General features: G+C 31.2%; 1 protein-coding gene across 1 annotated transcript in view; it reads left to right on the top strand.

The window, feature by feature from the left end:
* The first annotated feature begins 369 nt into the window (after positions 1-369).
* Positions 370-20,113, top strand: part of LOC124369795 (homeotic protein proboscipedia) — a 103,958-nt gene continuing 84,214 nt past the window's right edge. The window contains exon 1 of the mRNA XM_046827897.1: positions 370-471. The gene's annotated coding sequence lies outside the window, so the exon portion shown is untranslated. The remainder of the gene's footprint in view (positions 472-20,113) is intronic.

A 20,113-nucleotide genomic window follows, 5' to 3' on the forward strand; every position in this document is an offset into this window, starting at 1 on the left:
TTAAGTACATTCTCATGTAAAATTTTGATTTGGGGTCATAGGTAATTGCAGTAAGTTAATTTTTTAGGAAGTTTACATTGAATTGTTACTTAAAACGTAAAAGGGCAAGTAAAACCCTTTGACGCCAAATATCATAATTCAGCACCTAGGGACCAATAAAATCGCAAATTTACGAGCAAAACTTGCTTTATAGCGTTAAAAAAAGGAGTTCCCTTACAATCCATGTCCTACCATCTTTTATAAAACTCCCTCCCTGTAAAAAATCCTCCCTTATTTTATGCACGTTCTCTTTTCATCAGACGGAAGTATGAGGGGAGGGGAGGGTGGAAGTGGCAGGGGGAAGGGGGGTGCAGTGCCGGTTCCATCAGTCGCCACCAGGAGCGCTGTCGACGTTCCTGTCCGTCCCTTCACAACAATGTCGCATTTGTCCAGTGATCCGCGGGTGACAACAGTGAAAGGTGATAAGCTCTGGTAAGTCTACTGATAACAGTGATAAGGCCTCCTTCCATCGATAGGGGTGGGAGTTATTAGTTAAGGTTAGTTTCGAGAAGTGCATCACGGTGCGCGGGTGCCGCCGCGCCGCCCGCCGCCGCATTCAAACTGTTTTCAGTTACTAAATAATTTCGCGTTTTTGGTTCGTTCAGGTTGTGAATTTTGGTTTTGAAAAGTGCGTTGACTGAGAGTAGACATTGCAACTGAACAATCTTTCAATTAATCTGAATAAGTAATGCCTTCTAGACGATAACTTGTCGCTGAAACTGATTTTATCAAACTCGTTTGCCAGAAGTATAAATCATGTAATTCAATGGTATGTTAAAAAGAATAATCTCTAGAGTTTTATAAACATGCATTATTTTTTGTGGTGTATCATTCCCAAAAATTTAATACATTTGTAGATAATTTTACTTATATAATGACAACATTCATAGTCCAATGAACTAATAAAAACCAGTGAACTTTAAAAACCCCTTATTGATATTAGTTTGGTTTCAACCCAAATATTACTGCAAATACTTTTCTTTTTACTTAGTAGACCTTCTATGAACCAAAATAATATCAAGTTAGGGCTAAATACATCGTATCTTTAACATTCCTATACGATAAGATTACAGATGATAAGGTTCAATATCAGTTTCATTGTTTACTTGTTTATCATTTGTTGTGCTTAGTTCAACATCTTTCTCCGTAATATTTGTATTCAATAACTAATCATAACACTGCGCACAGCTACTGTAATTTAGAATGATATTAACCAACTGGGGAAAGTGCCATCGAATGAGTTGTGTTTTAAGATTCACATGATCGCATTTAAAAATAAAAACAACTAAAATTTTAAATAAACCATCAACAGTTCCAGAAACTCTATCTATTTTTAAATAAATACAGACTCATTTTTATTTAGGACCGCATCTTACTTTAAATAAATGTACATCTGTAGTATCCTTTAATAGTACTACCAAAATCTAGAAATCTGTTACAGTAATCGGTCCTCAATTTGTTTGTCTTATCAAAATACCATCTATTAAACACAATCCCTTGTAAAATATTTTAAGCACAATTTATACTAAAAATATATGTGTCGAAAATTCTACAAATATGGTATATTTCATCAATTTTTTAATTTTCATAAATCTAAAGTCGTACCTAGGTTATATTATTGAACATATAAAAGTATTTATTGTATTATTCAATTCATTAATTTGAATATTTCACTATATACAAATACAAATAAATTAAGCCTCTTTCACAGCAATATTATTAACTATTTTTCTTCGTTGATGATCTATAAAAAAGTTCACATTAATATTCATATAAGGGATAAACTTGGTAGATACTGTCTTCAATAGTATACAGATGGAAATCTACATGAATACACAGTACATTTACAAATTCCACTAACGTTATTTCAAATTACTCGAAAAAGTTTATTTTATTTCAAAAGAGTGTTATTATACTCGAAATTAATAATACCTTAAACAAATAACTAAAATTCAAAGTTTGTAATAACAAGTTTATAATAATTACAACTGAAGTTGAAAATATCACTAATATTGTTTTTTATAACGAAAAATTATTGTATAACCATAGTAGTAGTCTGACCAACAACAATAATGCACATTAAGAACAAATTCAGTGGTATTTGAGTCCAATAATATAAATATTTAAGATAAAATGGTTCCACTTAATATTTCTCCAAATACAAATTAACATTTTAGCTCTCATTTTTACTTTTTAGAAACTGATTAAAATGAAATGTCATGATAATATAGTACTGTCTAAAACTTTGTTTTGGTTGTCTGTGCTCTTCAATAGTTTATTACCTAAATATCACTGCTGTGCTGGAGGAAAATATCCACGAAACCAAAATAATGGTACTATGCATTTTAAAATTAAAACAAAACCAATTTATCATGGGAATGATCACCGCTAAAAATCAAATCTCAGAACTAAATTACTACAAATTCAGTCAACTTTTATCAGAAATTGTAATATTTAAAGATGTTTAACGGGTTTTCACCTGCATAATATTGAATATTTTTACAAATTTACAATCATATTTAAAAGCATTTTAGGTTAACAATCCAAATTGTTACATACTGCCTGTGGATATGAACTTGTAAGACCACAGGCTTATTAATCTACTACATGTATTATTTTAGAAAACGCGTTATTTTACATTTATTAGTACAAGAAATACTTAGGATTTATAAGTGATGATTTATACATGTCTTCAACTAAGTACTATTATATCTTATTTCAAATTGTAAAACAACTAGAATACATTTATTTTAGCCGTTATTTATATTTTAAAATTGATGAAACAATGTTAGTTACAAGTATTACGGTGGATATTTAGAAACCTTTACGTTGGTAACTATTGATAAATCAAATTAGTGGTTTATTCACGGTGGCTAGAGTTTTCACATAATCCTTATTAAACATAATTTACGTATTACATTAATATAACACAAGGTGACTATTAATTTTATTTCTAAGCACCTTCGCATCTTTCTGTTCGTTTTTGTAAAACTTGTTTTGAATGTAAACGTAAACGGGTATAACGTCGGTATTGTATGAATGACATTTACCAATATTTAAGTCAACATTGTTGAAACTTATTAGTCATTTCCAATGTCAAGCAAATAATTTAGTGCAAAGAATAAAACAATTAAAAACTGTTAAAACCAAAATTAAATTAATGAACTGAGTAATGATTTGAGTATTTGTTATATCTTTAAAAATTGTATTACTTTACCTGACATATAGGAACAAACGAAACATATTTGCTTAAAATATTGCTGCAGCTCTAGTCGCTCGTTAAATTTTCCAAAACTGATTGTATAGTTAATAATACTAAAACATTTGCAAAAGCAACATACAAATTATTAAAAGAAAAATTGGAGAAATTTTTGAGGTTAAAAACTCAAAATTTAGACATACCAATCTTATCACGTTGTTAAAACAATATATTATGTGTGTGTATGATGTATTGTAGTTCCTATACGCAATAAAACTATTTATAAATAAGTAAAGTGATCTTTAATTGATTCAAATACAAAACATACTTTTAAAACATGTATACATTTACATGAATATATTTACTACACCACGTTTTACTATGGTGACAATAATGACAATTTGTTGTTGAAAATATATTCAAGCGACAAATAAAAGAAATGCAACAGTGTTTATAGAAAATACAGTATTTAAACACTCTAAGAATAGTATTTTCTTGTAATTAATTACTTTGATTTTGATTTATAATTATTTAATAATATTTAACAGTTTACAAGTTCCATATTTATAAAAAACCATTACATACATGACAAAGAGAATTAATAGGAAAAAAATAAAGGATACCTAATACGTGTAAAACATTACACAACAACATTTAGTAATATTAACGAAAATAAAGCCAAAGTAATCTTTCCTCTTAAATAGTTTCTGCCCAGAAACTAAATTAAATTATCAGTGTTATGTGATTTAACTTGTTGCATATAAGCAGGTGTTTATAAATATTAGGCAAATTATTATAAAGAATTAAATCAAATGCTGTTGTTCATAGGTATGTGACATAAATTCGTATGTTTAACAATTATATTTAGAATGTTTAAAATTTATATTTAACTGTGATGGACAAAAACATATTCGGTGTAATAAATATATAAAAATTGTTTTATTTATATGAGTTTAAAAATTATTGGGCCGCAATTGTATAATCTTTATTTTAAAACATGTAACATCTAACAGTGAAAGGACCTCATTGTCTTAACTCCATGAAAAGGTAAAAGACAGCTAGCAATATTTAAAAAGAACTATTGTTAGAGCGTAACACAGTTCCACTCATTATTTTTTCAATTTCATCGTTAGGGCTAGAGTATACGTGATCCTTCTCATTGTTCCAGAAATTATACCGCATTGTATAATGTTTGTATACATTTTGTAAAACTTTTACGTCTCACAACGCGTACGAAATATTCCAAACTTGTCACCAGATCCTACGTATAAACAAGTGTTGTATTCACAAATTAAAGAGTTTTAAACATACGTACCTTTATACATTATGAATTTAGTTATTATGTACGTAAGTAGATCGTAACTGATCTTATACTATTCTCTTCTTGCTGAATAAACCACAACAAAATTTAAATTTAGTTCGTAGTCCAAACAATTTTACATTATTATAATTCATCACAAGTTTAAAAATTTTCCAATAAATTTTATTTGTTTATTGAAAACTTGAAAAATTCAATTCCCAGATGTTCTTTAAAAATAAAGGAGTTAAATTTTAGGATAAAATATCTCAGGTTTTTACGCAAACTGACTAATGGTCTATCATTCTTCATATCTGAATATTTTGGATTCGTAAGTTTAAATTGAAACATATTTTATTAATTTATTAAATGTGAACTTTCGCCACCATTTGAGATTTAATTTTTATTTATTTCATTCAGTATTCATCTCAATTTTTTTAAAAAGGTTTTCACAGATTTAATAGAACATAAATGTAAATTTACCCAAGTATTCAGATTTACCTGCATTAACACATATTGAGCTAGTCTTACTTTAATATTAGTTTTAAATAATATACTCAATAAATAGTATTGTCAATAATTTTGCGAAAGTTAGAAAATTTAAACCACCATGTATATTATTCATTAACTCCTTAAAGCTAATTCCGAGTTATAAAGCACGTTTATATCGGCAATTAAAACTTGTATAATCTTAAGTGTAATAATTGTTTTATATCGAAGAAAAACGGGAATAAAACAACATGTACTAATTCTATGAAAGGTAACCATACGTTAAAATAAATTATAATTTCTTTAACTGGCCCTTGCTTGATCTACTAATCATTACAATACGGTATTGTAAAATCCTGACTAGTGCAGCCAATATACCTTAATAATGAAAAGTATATGTTACTTTACATAGAAGCGTTTTATTAATTAGTAATCCGTGCTAATTCCGAATATAAGTATTTGTATTTAGGCGTCCAATTCATCGCAATCATGTATATTCTTTTCATAGTAATGTATTTATAGATTAGCACTAGATTAATTGAACGGTTAGCCATTAATATAAATCCGACGTAGCAAAAGCTGGATGAGCTGTATATGAAGTGTCAAGTGTTGACAAAGTAGTTTAACATAAAATGGCCCTAAAAGTACACTCAAAGTGTCGTAAACGGCGAAACGGCCGAGCAGGGCTGCCGCGCGCCGCCGCCGCCGCTCGAAACGGCTACCAATTAAACACAATAAAACCTGTAAGTATTGCACTGGATGTGCCACCTGATGAATAATTCTTGTGTTTCCTGCCATACAAGGATTACTCAAATATTTAGCTTTTAGAGTGAGATAGGGCCCCTTTTGTAGGCTTGCTAATATCTCGGGTCAGCTTATCCTTTAAAGTTTTACATTTTGACGAGGTTCCGAGCAACCCAATTATTGATTTATGAGCTGTATGTATATAAAAGGACGCCATATTTTACTCCATATGAAAAATTTTAAACTTCAATCACTTGTAAGCCTTTGTTTTTGGCTGTAGAATTATGGAATGGATATAGAATGGAAAAAGAATGATGAATTATCATTTTAGAGGTGTTATGAATCCGCATCCAAAATCGTTTTAGTTTTTTATTATAAGTTTATAATATTGTGGTATATAAACCATAAATTAAAAAAGTACGATATTTTCCTTTTAAATGACCAATAACATTTCGCAAATTTTAAAGGTGGTTGGAATTGAATAAGTATATCTTTTAAAATGAGACAACTCTTGTAATCCTTTAATTTTAAATGAAGCCAAAAAAAGTTTGAAGTTTAACATCATTCTTATGGGGCTAAAATCAAGATGGCCGCCAGTACAGCCATCTTAGTATTTGAATAATGCTTACTCCTGATACAGTGCAGTTAAATTACAAAGATTTCCCCCGGAATGCTCTACCAAATTTATTCATCAATGTTTACTCTATATTTATAGTTTGCAATAAATTACCTGCAAATGATTAAGCATAGTAATAGTATTTATAATCCTACAACTGACCAAATCAGCAGAAACTTGGAACTAAACTAACTACATAGAATTAATAATGAAGTAAAAATGAATCAACGCTAAAGTGACGGTAACGATAGTAAAATTAAATACGATATTATAACTTTTTAAAATTAAATTACGGTAAGAATGATATTAAATTTACTTTAAGAACGGTTGATTAGATGTAAAATAACTATATATAGCATATACTAACGCAAAATTAACAGTTTATTTATTTATTTTATTTGACGGAAAATCCATTTTCTGCAAATATAGAACAGACTACACACATTATTAAAAGAGTATGTAAAAAACGGTAATTATATAAAATATATCAGAAGCAATAAAAGTCACAAAATATAATATGTAAATATATATTAATTAGTGAAACGATTCAACATAAACTAACAACAAAACTGAGACAAATTACCATGTAGTTAACAAGTAGAGAATTAAGCAACAAGAATTAACAATATATCAAGATAACATACAACTACAACAATAAATAACAAGCCAATGGTCATAAAAATAACTAGGAATTAAACAATAGTAAAGAGTTGCAGATTTAGCAAACCTGCAAGAACTAATTACTATTTAAATTTTAACAGAAATAAGTAATATGGTAATAAACAGACTGCTTTGAACTAATAAAATATTAAATATAGATATTATAATTTTTATAACAGTGTTTTTGCAGGATTCTTATGTATCAATTGTATACCTCTTTGTGAAATGTGTATTAAGTTAAAGAGCTTAATGATACACAGGAATACGGTTATGTATTCATTTAACGATAAATTTGAATTTTATTGCTTTGTAGAATTTATAATAATAACCAACAACTGATGACTACAATGAGAAACAGAAAAATACACTAATAACAAAACTTGTTGAATACCATATTCCATCAATTATGGAATATTTATACAAAATACACCCTTGCAAGTACCTCGAAGCATAGTGGTTACAGATCTTTTGGAAATCTTACAGCTTAAAATAAACTTCGGAAATAAAATCTAAAAGTCTCTTTTTTGCATTTCTGGCTTGTAGAATATGACCGATATAAAGATCTGTTATGCAATAAGTATTGGAAGCGATGCCAAAGAATTTGCTGTACTCTTGAATGCATTTTTAAACTCTTGATTTTTTAAACTCAATTATATTTTGAAATTGTAAAGAAGTCATTTTCAATAAGTGTTTAATCCATGGTTATCTGCAATATTGTTTTGTTCGTAAAATGTGTTGATGAAAATTTGAAAGCGCAGTGGGGTTATCTTTAAAATTATCAGGTACGAAATATTCATAGATTTACACTAATATATAACAGCAGACATGATCATATTGTATGAAAACTTTTATTTTACCAAAATAATAAAATGTTCTATACGCGCTCATTTTAACTTAATTTCAAGTTATTTGTTACTGTATTGATTTTTAGTGAAATTGAACAGAAACTGAACATCGCTCATAGATCATGCTATCCAAAACTGAAATAGTCATTAAACCACCGAAATTCTGCCCATATTGTAAATCTTATGTATAATATTCCTTTCAAAAGTTGTTGAACGTTACAAATCATTTTTTTTTTTGATCAACACGAATTGTAAAATCCTAGAAACATCTAAAGTATAAGAATTCAAAATTCTTATTTATTGATAGTTTTAGATACTTCTTAGCAGTGCCATAAGGGATGTTTGTTCATATCAGTGGAAAATAACGAATTCTTCATTGTGAATGTTCATCAAGGGAACTTTAAAAGTTTTAAAGGGTAATTGAATTGATCCTTAGCAATTCATTGATATGAATTCTATTTAAATTCAGTACCACAACAGACTTGTAAAATTGTTGTTAGTCTTTCCTAATTTCCTATTACAGTTTTATTCAGTACTTTTCGTGAACTTTACGTGAAAAATTAAGTTGAGAACTTGACATAATGTTTATAGATTAGACCTATGAGGTTTAGCGAGAAATGCCCTTCTTCTCAAACGATAATTAGGTATGAAAACTATGGTAACAGCATTTTATTTGATTCTAATATACTCTTATTAATTGGGTGAGAAAACCTCGAGTTCATGGGTTGTACCGAAACGATCCTACTTAAGGTATGTACCAAAACAGTCAAGTGAACCCAATACGTGTTTGCAATGTGATGCACTACGTCTCATTCGAACACTCCTGTCTCAAAAATATGTTAAATTTATAAACATATTCGAGTAGTTCAGGGTTCCAAAACCTTAACTTCTATATGGTGAAATTATTCACTCGAAACGATTGGTTGATACATTTTTGTAACTATCTCTCATTTTCCCATTTTCGAAAAAAAAGGGGGAGGGGTGGGAATTCAAAGTTATGAAACTAAGCTTCTCCATATTGTGATCATTAATTTGCTTTAAAAATCCTCTTACTATGTACTTTAGTTGTTGAAAATGGAAATAAAACTGTTAAGTAAATGTTTAGTAGATCCTTGAACATTTCAAGGAAATATTGTTAGCTCATCCTCGGAGCAAATTGTAAATATTCAATTCTGTCTTAGTTACAGGAAAATGCCAATCATAATAGTTTGTGTATAGCAAAAATTGTCTCATCAAACTCAGTTTTTCACTTAAAACATAATCTGGAAACCACTTTACTATGCTAAACAAACACTTATGACTTTTTACATATTTCCCATATATTTCAACAAATACATTGTTACTAAAACAATATCATTGTGTCTTTCTCGCTCTGGAAAATGTATGTGTTTATCGACATAGTCAAATGACATATACCCAAATATTTTGCCGTAAATTTATTTTACTGTTGATTATTATTGTCAAAAACTGTCTTAAAATTAAAATGTCCTAGACAAACATTTAAACGGACATAATGTATTAGTGCTTTACGTTTCCTACGTTTTTTTTCAGAAAGTACAGGGATTGTGTTCATATAAAGTGTTCAAATAGTTCCATGTCCAGTTTCTACAGGCATTTTTTTTGGGATTCACCGTTGAATTTAAATACAATTACTTAAATATACTTGGATTACGACTAATATTTTTATGTAAATAACACCTAATCTTCATATATGTTTTCAAATTGGTTTACTAATGCAATACATTACAGCCAATCAATTTTAATAAAACTGCATTAGTTGTAATTCACATTTTTTACAGCTTAATATATATTTCATATATATATATATATATATATATATATATATATATATATATATAATACCTGTTTATCGGCAGCTAAGGAGTTGTTTGTACATTATTTTAATTTCATACTCCTAAATTAACTCAGGGAAATATCGGGTGATTTACACAATTTATTTGTAACTGATATTTATTACTTTTGATTAGGGACATGTTATTAAACCTATACTCAGGATTGCTCTGAAAAGCCTTTGAACTTTATATTTTTGTTTTTATATATAGATAAACAAAAGTACTTTGTTACATGAAGGTACAGAAGTAGCCTAAAGTGTTAAAAGGTACGGACGGCTCAGTTAAAATCTGTTAATTTATTATAATATTTTATTAGTAAAGTTATAATTATTCAACTTTATCAGTCTAGTTGGCTTTTGGTACGCTAAATTCATTTGTCCATTATCCATTCGTAATCCAAAGCCAATGTTGTTACGAAATGTTCCTTTTTGAATCTGTCATTTACACATTCTGAATTGAAATATGACATTTATATAACCTGGACATACCCTGCTTTACAATAAAAAACCCACAGTAAATAGTTTGAAAATCCATTGAAAGTTTATTGCGGCAATTCGTTACTCACGCGAAAACATGCTGGAGACTACAACTAAGGTAAAGCCTGTAGGTGAAGATCTAGTATTAAATATAAAAATTAATAGCCCTAAATAAATAGAGATGTTGTATAAATCTTATGAATTGCAATTTTCGAATAAATGGTAAAATGGGAAGATAGAGAAACACACCTTAGCCTGTTATAAAAGTTTTGTTTATAAAACCTAAATTCAAGTGGGGAAAGTATGCGTTACAAAAATAAACACACTTTTCATATCTTCATGGTTGAGTAAAACTGTTTTAAAACCTAAGAGCATTACACTCTGCTGCGAAACTCCTGTATTGAGTTATCCAATGAATTTTTACGATGCGTTTAGTCCTTCAGTAAAAACAAATTACGACAACTCCTCTTGAATAGCCCGCAATGCGGTGTATCGAAGAAAATACCTCACAGCATTCATTTAAATACAAAATTACACGTTGTCGCTTCATTCGCCGCGAAACTAATGCCGGACCATTTGTAAACTTAATTTCTGATAACCGAAACCGGCCCAGTGCGAGCACAAAAAAAATTAAAAATCGCCGGCGATTTTTCAGGGGCACATAGCATTTTACCGAGCGGCGGCGGTGTTTCCACATACATCACAATTGGCCATAATAACGACGATAATAGTAAAATGGTACCTTTGTATCAGCGAGTGAGTGAGCGAGAGAGAGAGAGGGCGGCGAGCGAGAAGGAACAAAAAGTGTTGCGGGGAGGAGCGTTCTGATTGGTGGAGGCGATCACGTGACCGACTTCCATCATTCGGCCCGTGTTTCTTGCTCTTGTTGGACTTGTGTTTTTAAATACATTCTTCTCCGGCCACGGTGGAAGGGGGTGGGGGCGTGGGGGGGAGCATTTCCTATTCGCGAGTCGGATTGTACCACTGTCGCGCTCCGCCGATGCGCTCCGTTTTTTCCAACAAAAGATTGTTCACAAAGAAACGGACGAAGTTTTTATGTGTGTTTTTTTTTCAAGAAGCTGTTGCTCCGTTTCCGCTGTTTTGGATTCCAACCCGATCGAACTTTACGTAAGTACTGACGGATTGGAAAATAAATATATGGGTTTGGAACTTTATCGTCGAAAACTTTTGGTTATACAGGAGTATTCCACGCTTTTTTCTAAGTATATCCTATACACCCGTCTGTGTGCATTAACTAAAACAACTTTTTAGTGGGATGAAAAGCCAAAATCTTAATACATTAGTTTTATTTAAGAGAAACACTATTACAGGTTTATTTAAAATTGATTATAAATGCTCTAAGAGGGACATTCATGTATTACTTTATTTGACCAGAATTACTTTAATTTTTGTTTTGATAACTGAAGATTTAAAGTTAAACTACTACCTATTTACATACAAGTATGTTATTTATTACCAAAAAATAGTTCACTTTGTGCTCTTAGAGTTCTTTTTCAACTCATTATCCTACAACCATTATTCTGAATTCCATTTCCATTTCTAGTGATTTTAGAGTCATATCGTACAAGTAAGATGGTTTATCGAGTAAATTTGGAATAAAAATACCTATGTCTCAATAGTTTTACATGTTTAACAGTTCTATTGAGTTCTGTCGTACACCACAAAACTTGTAGGCTACGTGGACTTACACGGATGAGGATGGATATGTCTACATGACCTCCTCCTGGACAGATTTTGTGGTGAAAAGTGCCAACAGAACTGTTAACCTTAACAAAGTACACAATTATAAGAGCAGTAAAAAAAAATATTTGTATCACAATTTATGTATTTTGAACCGGACTCGTTACAGAATCAATGATATTAGAATGTTTCTTACGGAATTGCCCTGCATAATAATACATAAGACAACATATATGCTTTAGAGTTTTCAAATTAAGGTTCGACACTGCTTTTCACTAAAAACTTATTAGGTGTTTGTAGTTTAAAAAGTTTTAAGACACTATTAATATCAAAATATTACAGATTTTTTGAAGTGCCTAGTAAACAGATATACTGGTGATTTACGAGTGATTTATAAGGAATAGTGTTTACTTTATACTGATACATTTCAATCGATAATCAATTGATGTTATGTGATGTAAAGTGAACAGCTATTGTAGATACACAGTGAAATGTTCTTGATTCCCCAGATTTTAAATCTGATATTCAGGAATCTTGGGCCTATATTGATTGTCACAATAAGGTAGGGAATGTGTTAGCATTTACCTCACTCCTAGATATTTAAACGTGAAAAAATAATTGTCATTTAACGTAAAGAGGGCATGTTTATATGTTTGAATTCAATGCTATTTCTGGATAAAAATATTATTGTCTACAAAAAAACTTCTCAGTTATAAAATATTAAGAAAAATCCTAATACGACAATAAAGTAGTTTAAAATTGAGTAACTAACAAAAAACGGTGTTATAACTGGTTCACCTGTTATGCCTGTATATGTGTTTGATTATTTGGTTAAACATTATACCCACGATATTCAATTTATTATATTGCTTTAGCATTTGGATACCAAATAAAGCAGCTATGATTATTAATTCGAAAACAGTTTTATATTTAATGTATATACATTTTTGGATCTAGTTGCAATCGCTGACTTTTAATATTTTCTCACATATACCTCATATACACATTCAAGATAAGTGATGGCCAGTGCATGATATAACCATCTTTGATTAACTTTCCAATCGTTGCTTTTCTAAATTTAAGGTCTCCTAAAGTCGGGAAACGAACATTATTCCTTAGTCAGCACAAATAAATACCTCTACAAAATTTGACTGCTTTTGATTGAGTTTATATAGAAAATGTAAAGGATAGTCAAGTGTACACCCAAGGTAAGGGAGCAGAATAGATTCCATATCTGACATTGGATATATGTCTGTAATAAATTTAATTTATTCTATGCGGCTCAGTATTTTTGAATATGTTTTATCAGTCTACGATTATGTATGTATCTGTGGCCGAATGTTTGAAATAATTGTGTGCGAGAAAACTCAAATAAAATCAAGTACATATTATTCTTTGATAATCTGTACTCTATTATTACCAAACTACAACTTGAGTGTGTGATTTAAATATTAGATTATGTTAATAATTGACACAATTTCCCCTGAATTTCTCCTCCAACTTATTCATATCAACAAGGAAAATAATAAAGTTGTAACTTTACTAGAAAAGGTTGATTGATATTACTGTTTGCCCGTAGTTTTAAAATTAAATCATATTATGTAGTTATATTTGTTCATTATTTACGGTATATGTCATTACTAATAGAGCAGAATTAACATGCGTGCTTTTTTAACATGAACTGCTATAAAATATACAATGCTGAGTATTATTTGTATATAAATATTTTAGAACTTATTTGAATTCCTTTTTCGTCAGCATCGTTTAAAAGGGATTTATTCCTTTTTATAAGTAGTTCTAGTCAATCACACCAATGTTCCTACTACTGCATGCTATTTTTTCACCTTATGCGCTTACTTAAGGATTTTAGAAGTTCACGAATATAGATATAGGTCATTGATATTGATTTATAACTCGTTTGTGAATACTTTCTGACTAAATATATTGTCTAAGGGCTTGAATCATCTAAAACTTTGCTCTCTAAACCTAATTTACGATAGAATTTTAAAATAAATCGCAATAAAAGTGACAATAATGATATCAGAAGATGCCTCTTCTTTGAAGTATTAAAGTATATAGATTTAAGCTCTACTCTAATATGTATTCTAATATTTAAACTTGTAAAACGTGTATTTAGCTAACCACAAACGTACTTTCAAGTCAAATTAATTATGTACTAAGGCATCTCGATCTTTACATACCTCTGTTCTTACGTTCTTCCAAACTTCGTTCTCAAATATCAACTATGTTGTAGAGATTATTTACAGTTAAACTCCATTCAATATTATTCAGAATAGATCTCTAATACGTCTAACTACTCGAACTCTCAGTTATAAAATAATTTTTCAATTCCTTACCGGGCACTATGTTTAAAGTTCCAGTTAAATGGCGTTACTTAGTTGTCTCAGAGAAATTGGATTTAATCTTGGCTCTCAAGAAAAATGGCAGTGTTACAGAGATAGTTTTCCAACTGTATATAACTTTCATTCGTCTAAGACTTGGACTAACATTTATAGTTTGACTGCGGATGTTTCCAAAACCTCGCCAAATAAACATTTTACAAAGAGCTCAACTAATTGTTAATACAATTGAAATATTTAAATAGATAGTTCAACCTCTATGTAAAGAATAACCGTCCTTCAGCATACGTTGCATTTTCTAACCCTAAAAATAGTATATTTCAAAAGCAGAGAATATACTATAATACCTAGGCCTTTTAACGATTTCTAAGATCATCTAAGTTTTTTAGAGCAAAGGCAGGACGATGAGAAATACAATCTTTGCCAATACTAAAACTTAACCCACAAGTGAAATACCGACTATTATGCTGGTGGGAATATATGTGAATGTCGAAAACCCTCAGTTCGATATAAAAACCACTCCGATCACTACGACTAAAACACAATCCTAGATTAAATACCACATCTGTACTAGGGGGTCAGGCCTTGCTCCTAAAACTATCCAGACAGTTAGCTCTCGGCCACCTGAATATCATGAATATCAATTTATCATTTGGCAAAAATATCATCGGGCAACATATCAATACATCTAAACTAAAAGTTTTCCTCTACAGAAGAAGTGCCAACGGTTAGTACGAGTGCCTATACAGTATTTGGCAAAGCATTGCCTTTGGAGGCTACAGTTTGAGTTGAGTAAGTTTTACTTAAGGCGTAACTGGCATTAATTCAGTACCTTAGATGATTGTAGTAACATCACTTGTGTCACGTTCAAGTTTTCATAATATTACACAGTATGAACCTCTTTCATTCCAAGCTGGGAGGTGTGATTCTGAACAATGCCATCCACACATTACAATGCGGCAAACTGAGGCAAGAACAGTACGGAGTTTCCCGTTGAAAGATGCAACTGAATCGATTGTGCGAAAGGGATATATAGAGATAAAGTGAGGCTGGAAGGGTATATTGGCCTGATTCAGATTGACAGTTTATAGGTGAAAAGGTGAAGACAAGGCTACCACATGATTTCTTGCCCAACTGCTTGAATTCAGAAAGGCTATTCTGACCACCCACTACAGTATTCTTTACTAGCAACTTCATCATAACATAACCATGTTTACACAAAGTTTCTACACAAAATATTAATGAATTATTTGTTCGAAGTTCACTATTAACGACGAATAGTTTCATTGGTTACAAAAATTCACCACCTTTTTACTTTATTAATATACTTTTACAGATTCAAAATATTATACGTATATAAAAAATGAGTGTAAATTTGACAGGCTTCTTCCATTTTAACGGTAATAAGATATATAAGATATTGATGCACTAGTAAAATGTATCAATATAGTTTCAGTTGAAATAAAAAAGATACAATCTATCACAAGTATGACGACTGAACATTAATTTTAATGAAACGGAACTGGGAAATATAAGACACTCATATAACAATACTATTGAGAACATTTTTCAAAAGTGTGGCACACTTGAAACCATAATCTTAAAATTTTATTAGTTCTTAGGAGGCATACGATGAATTTCGAAACGAGTTTTGATGGATCAATCAAACATCTTTCGTAATTTAACATTCATAGCGTTCAATTTGTAGAGGAAATAGGATCATTTTTCTTTAATAAGGTTGTAAGCTTGTTTCATGGAGCCTTATATTACCCATTATAATTGGTTCCAAATACATCTACAGGTACATCTTTGTCAAGAAACGAGCTGTATCTATACAGCACTTTTGAAACTTCTATGAATTAAAACCGAGTTGTAATAATATGGTTATGTCGCTATTTCTTGGATCCAAAAGTGTATTGGCATACGTCTTATGTATTTTATTACTGTTAGGCTCTATTGGTTTCGTTAGTTCCGTTGGTCTTGTTCCATCAAACACTCTTACTTGGAATTTGGTTCAGGATTTTACACCTAAAGAAACTTTGTCTGGAACTCAGTTTGGAACGTATAACGATTTTTTTATATTTAAAATCGTTAAAAATTATGTCACTATGTATGTTAAGTGGTATGCCTGGTATTAAGTGTTGGTGCCTGGTATTAATCCTACAATACATGCCACTTAACATACATGTTTGTATTATTCTCTTAACCCCCCTCTCCCCGACCACTTTATGTGAGAGAGGGTTTATTTGTGCCCATTAAAATCATCAACAGGTTGTTACCAGTCCCTAAAGTACAGTTTCAAGTATTCTTATATACATCTCATTTTTTTATATTTTTAGTGGGGATCTAATAGAATGATGTTTTGTATAGCCTTTATATATTTTGCAACTATTATACAAGATCAGTCGCAGCGAAAGTAATGAGCAAGAGGGGAAAATAGAATATGAATGGATTAGGAATTAGCTCCAAAAGGTGTACTTATTGTAACTCTGCTAGTCTGTAAACGTATGACTCCCAGAAACCGTCAGTACTAGCAGCCATTTTCACTTTGGGTCATCTTGAGTCATATAGTGATATTAAATTTAATTTGTATGACTGACCCTTAGAAAACCTTGAAGATGAGTGAATACTTAGTGGTCGAGATATGAAGTGCAAACAAACAAGGAACCACTCACGTGGAGACAAGTCACAGGTGACTTTGCAAAAAGATCTTTGCTGACTATGTTGTTGTCTCATACATGCCCACTAATAGAATGGAACTAGCTTCACAGACTTTCAGCACTTTTGTGATATGTATGAAAGTCCATGTGAAAAGATTATTTATTTGTAATGCAGTGATGATTCTATTACATACAGGAACTGGGGTCATGAGTTGGTTATTTATTTGAAATGTACATTACCATAAGTAAAAAAATTGGAAATACAAAAATCATAATTCTGGCCCATTTTCAATGTGCCAATTGTTATATCTTACATACGTTCTAAGATATTGTTTTAAGTGGAAGATATAATAAGTCCGAAGGTCACAGACAACATTTGAACCTTCGCTGTCTCTAAACTCAATCCGGAAATCATACGCCTTAGAACGGCTCTCCCAAAATAATCCACAAAAATGGATGGCTTATATCACCGCTTCATACACTCACATACCAGTGGAGTATTCTAACAATGATTTGGGCAAGGCCATGTACTAATTTGTTATTTTGTATCCTGGCTAAGGAAGATGTGGAATATTTATATTAATAGGACAAAATTACTTAACGTATACCTCAGCGTCCTCAGACTTTCATCTTCTTTGGTTCCGTGGTAAGCCAAAAGACAGTTTATGAAAATTGATAATCCAATGTGGTAATTCTGAAGGAGGTTGACCAGTACTGGTTATGTTTGAGGATCTTGAAGATGGAGTGAATCGTACATATCAGAGATCAGTGTGTAAGACTAACTGTCAGGAAGAAGAGTGTTAAGGACAAGACGAGGTAATTAGTAAGCTCTCTGCATTGAACCGTTCAAATAAATTTTACAAAATCGGGTTACAACAATGGAATAACAGTTTGGCAATTGCGCTGGGAGTTTTAAGAAGTTCCTAGTTGTTTGGTCGATACTTTAAGACCTTTTTCAGCCTTTGTACCCTTCTTGATCACCTTCCCCTTCCCGCAAGGCTAACCTTCACTAGATGTACAGGCTTCCTCCCATCATAAATACTCTGGATGCACCCCTGATGCCCTTTGAACAGCCAGCATTATTGGATTCTTTGAAGCAACCAACTCAAGAACCAAAAGCAATTTTGCAAAGAGATTCGTGTTATTTTAAGGCTACCGCTAAGAATCAATGTTATGCTCTAACTTCATCCAGATCTCCGATCCACTTATCTTTAATAGCGTCCAAAAATTCAGAAGTGGTTAAGATGGTAAGAATATATTCGTATGTTCGTATGACGATTACTTGCCTTAAAAAAAAAAACTATTTTCGTTTTGGCTCCCATGTACCCTTCAGAAAAATCGTATATAGTCGAATCCTACTCATTTTTAAACGATATTAAAAGAAGTCTTAAAACCACTCGAAGTAGCAACAGACAACATTATTTACTTATTATTCCTCACTAACTTTTAAGCAACTTTTTCTAACTTTCGTTAAAATATTCGTCTAAAAGGGATAAGCATTTCTCGTTTCGACTTTTTGAATGCTCAAGGATGACTTTTTAGAAACAAGGATGATTGAAACCCACACCAAAAAGATTTTGTTTTCTCTCTACGTCTAATAATGAATTATAATGAAACTTTTTCCGATCCTGCATTACAGGTATGTTCGTAAAACCCAAGGCTATCGTTTTGCATATGCGGCAGCTCTGATTTATTTCAGATTGGACTTGACAATGTGGAATGTTGTGGCGCTCTTTATTATTATTAGATCATACTCTCGGCGAGCCAGCTGAGAGACCTGGCTGACCTTGTCAAACAAAGATATGTTGCCCGTGGCATGTCGAGCATTACGTCAACTAGCTGTGCACAACTAACAAACAACTTGTAGTTATAACAACACATTATTCTAGAACATCCCAGGTGGCACCAACAAAATAAAAAACATGAAAGAGATAATTGTTATCAAAAGAGTAAACATTTTCGTAGGACTGTGCTCCGGGTCATTTTGATTTTAGCTCCATAACAATAATCATAAAGTTCACCACGTTTACGACCTTGTTCCTATTCGAAGAATTATGAGAGAAATCTTATTTCAATTACATATAAAATTAATTTACATCAAAATACTCTCAAAATAATTTTAGATTGTTAAAAATCTATTTTTTTTTACTTATCATTTATAGTAAAAAAGTTTTCATGGTTCAATATTAATAAAATTCGTACGGGTCTATATTGCTCATATCTTTAAAGTGAGCCTTAACCCAAAATCTGAGTGTACACATGTTTCAAGTTACCTTACAGGATAAAGCACAAGGTCGCTTTATCACAGCTGGCTCTTTATATTGATCAAGAATTTTGGTATGTGAATAGTACTTTAAGCTCTTTAAAATCCTCGAAAAATAGACAACAAGAAATTGTGATGTAATAATTTGACAGCACTGTTAAAATGTCGTGTTCCTCAACGTACTAACGAAGCCAAGTTTGTGAACGCGGTGCGAGAGAGCTGTGATGTAGACGCCATCCCGACGTCAATTCATCCATAACCTGTCAATCAGCATCATTGTGGTGCCTGCCAACGCGCCTCGGCTCTTTCACACAGAGATGCCGCCAATATAGAGAAGACTCGGTTCACTCACCAAACAGCGATGAGACTTTTGTCACGATCTCAATACAAACTCCCGAGATTGTGGTTAAAATATTCTTAGCGAACGGTTCACGATTCGTATCTTTGTCTGTTTCTAATCATGTATATGTGGATTACAATACCCTAAGAAAAAGCTTTTAGATCGTAAAAAAAACAACAATTCCTCAATCACTACTTTTTAACATAGTTATGTTAAATGCGTTACCACCTGCATGTTATGAGTCACTAAGGATATGGGTCTTATATGTTTTTAAGGAACGATATTTTTATAGTCCGATCATTTTAAAAACGTAAAATCCGAACTTCATAGTAGGTCAGTACTAAACGTTTTGTATAGAAGGGCTATTAGTTGTAGGGAATATAAAGTAATTGGAAGTGTAAATTGGAGACCTAATGCCATGTATAAACAGGGTGGTGTTGAAACTACTCTAAAATCTTCTAATTGGGTACTTTTTATCTAAACTTATTATGAGGAGTATTAGGATTTCCAATTTTTTTTTTTATTTTGCTTTTAAAATGAGTAAAATACTTCATGCTCGGCATATTATCAA

Source organism: Homalodisca vitripennis, chromosome X (genome assembly GCF_021130785.1).
Source record: "Homalodisca vitripennis isolate AUS2020 chromosome X, UT_GWSS_2.1, whole genome shotgun sequence".
Lineage (NCBI taxonomy): Eukaryota > Metazoa > Arthropoda > Insecta > Hemiptera > Cicadellidae > Homalodisca > Homalodisca vitripennis.